This window comes from Lagenorhynchus albirostris, chromosome 1, assembly GCF_949774975.1.
Source record: "Lagenorhynchus albirostris chromosome 1, mLagAlb1.1, whole genome shotgun sequence".
Classification (NCBI taxonomy): domain Eukaryota; kingdom Metazoa; phylum Chordata; class Mammalia; order Artiodactyla; family Delphinidae; genus Lagenorhynchus; species Lagenorhynchus albirostris.
The window spans coordinates 178,718,200-178,721,529 of NC_083095.1; positions in this window are offsets into that span (position 1 = coordinate 178,718,200).

A 3,330-nucleotide genomic window follows, 5' to 3' on the forward strand; every position below is an offset into this window, starting at 1 on the left:
ATACAAACAAATGGAGAGATACACTATGTTCTTGGATAGGAAGAATCAACATTATGAAAATGACTCTACTACCCAAAGCAATCTACAGATTCAAAGCAATCCCTATCAGACTACCAATGACATTTTTCACAGAGCTAGAACAAAAAATTTCACAATTTGTATGGAAACACAAAAGACCCCGAATAGCCAAAACAATCTTGAGAAAGAAAAACAGAGCTGGAGGAATCAGGCTCCCGGACTTCAGACTATACTACAAAGCTACAGTAATCAAGACAGTATGCTACTGGCACAAAAACAGAAATATAGATCAATGGAACAGGACAGAAAGCCCAGAGATAAGCCCACGCACCTTTGGTCACCTTATCTTTGATAAAGGAGGCAAGAATATACAATGGAGAAGAGAAAAGACAGCCTCTTCAATAAGTGGTGCTGGGAAAACTGGACAGCTATATGTAAAAGAATGAAATTAGAACACTCTCTAACACCATACATAAAAATCAACTCAAAATGGATTAAAGACCTAAATGTAAGGCCAGACACTATAAAACTCTTAGAGGAAAACATAGGTAGAACACTCTATGACATACATCACAGCAAGATCCTTTTTGACCCACCTCTTAGAGAAATGGAAATAAAAATAAAATAAACAAATGGGACCTAATGAAACTTAAAAAGCTTTTGCACAGCAAAGGAAACCACAAACAAGATGAACAGACAACCCTCAGAATGGAAGAAAATATTTGCAAACAAAGCAACCAACAAAGGATTAATCTCCAAAATATGCAAGCAGCTCATGCAGCTCAATATCAGAAAAACAAACAACCCAATCCAAAAATGGACAGAAGACCTAAACAGACATTTCTCCAAAGATGATATACAGATTGCCAACAAACACATGAAAAGATGCTCAATATCACTAATCATTAGAGAAATGCAAATCAAAACAACAGTGAGGTATCACCTCACACCTGTCAGAATGGCCATCATTAAAAAATCTACAAACAATAAATGCTGGAGAGGGTGTGGAGAAAAGGGAACCCTCTTGCACTGTTGGTGGGAATGTAAGTTGGTACAGCCACTATGGAGAACAGTATGGAGGTTCCTTAAAAAACTATAAATAGGGCTTCTTTGGTGGCGCAGTGGTTGAGAGTCTGCCTACCGATGCAGGGGACACGGGTTCTTGCCCCGGTCCGGGAAGATCCCACATGCTGCAGAGCAGCTGGGCCCGTGAGCCATGGCCACTGAGCCTGCACATCCGGAGCCTGTGCTCCGCAATGGGACAGGCCACAACAGCGAGAGGCCCGTGTACCACAAAAAAAAAAAAAACTAAAAATAGAACTAGCATGTGATCCAGCAATCCTGCTACTGGGCATATACCCAGAGAAAACCATAATTCAAAAAGAGTCATGTACTCCAGTGTTCATTGCAGCACTATTTACAATAGCTAGGACATGGAAGCAACGTAAGTGTCCATCAACAGATGAATGGATAAAGAAGATGTGGCACATATGTACAATGAAATATTACTCAGCCATAAAAAGAAACAAAATTGAGTTATTTGTAGTGAGGTGGATGGACCTAGAGTCTGTCATACAGAGTGAAGTAAGTCAGAAGGAGAAAAACAAATATCGTATGCTAACACATATATATGGAATCTAAGGAAAAAAAAGGTTCTGATGAACCTAAGGGCAGGACAGGAGTGAAGACACAGAGGTAGAGAATGGATTTGAGGACACAGGGAGCTGGAAGGGTAAGCTGAGACAAAGTGAAAGAGTCGCATTGACATATATACACACTACCAAATGTAAAATAGATAGCTGGTGGGAAGCAGCTGCATGGCACAAGGAGATCAGCTGGGTGCTTTGCAACCACCTAGAGGGGTGGGATAAGGAGGGTGGGAGGGAGATGCAAGAGAGAGTGGAGATGGGGATATATGTATGCATATAGCTGATTCATTTTGTTATACAGCAGAAACTAACAGAACCTTGTAAAGCAATTATACTCCAATAAAGATGTTTAAAAAAAAAAAAAGATGTTAAAAAAAAGAGGAATAATGCCAATTGCTGGGGAGGATGCAGAGAAACTGGATCTCTCATACATTACTGGTGTGATTGTAAAATTGTATGGTCACTCTGGAAAAGAGTTTGTCAGTTACTTATAAAACTAAATATGCGTCTATCATACAGCCCAGCAGCTATACTCCAGGACATTTATCCCAGAAAAATGAAAATTTATGTTCACAGAAAAATCTGTACATAAATGTCCATAGCAGCCTTAGTTGTAATAGCAAGAGAGAGAAAAAAAAAAGAGACAACCCACATGTCCTTCTAGGGATGAAACTCTGGATATTCATACAATGGAATACTACTCAGCAATAAAAAGGCCTAAACTATTGGTGAGGCAAAAAACTGGGTCTCAGATGCGCTATGCTTAGTGAAAAAAGTAAACCTCAAAAGGTTACATACTGGATGATTCTATATAACATTCTTGAAATGATAAAACTACAGAGATGGGGCTTCCCTGGTGGCGCAGTGGTTGAGAGTCCGCCTGCCGATTCAGGGGACACGAGTTCGTGACCCGGTCTGGGAAGATCCCACATGCCGCGGAGCGGCTGGGCCCGTGAGCCATGGCCACTGAGCCTGCGCGTCTGGAGCCTGTGCTCCGCAACGGGAGAGGCCGTAACAATGAGAGGCCCGCATACCACACACACACACACACAAAAACTGCAGAGATGGAAACAGATTGGTGGTTGTCATGGGACAGGGCAAGGGTGGAAGGGGTTCATATATAAAAGGGTAGCAGGAGGGAGTTCTTTGTACAGATGAAAGAGTTCTATGCCTTGATTGCTGTGGTTACATGAACCTATAGAAGGGATAAAATTGCATAGAACTACACATACACAAACACACACGAATGCATGTAAAAAATGGTGAAGATTGAGTAAGACCTCTTGTAACCTATAAGCCACTTAATGGTGTTAGACAATGTCAGTTTCTCGGTTTTGATATTGTACTGCATTTAGTTATATGACATGTCATCATTGGAGGAAGCTGAGTGAGGGTACATGGAACTCTGTACTATTTTTACAACTTCTTCTGAGTCTATAATTATTTCACAATAAAAAGTTAAAAAAAAAGACAACGGATAAAAATAAAGGTGCTTTTAATCATTAATTATATCAAAGATCAAACCTATTTATACATCTTTTTACTATCCTGTGTGATGAAATGGAAATAAAACACTTCTGCTTCATACCCAAGTGGGATGGTTGCCCCAAGGGAAAGTACTTGTGTGACTGTATGTGGTCTGAGTTGAACTAGCGGTTTTTTC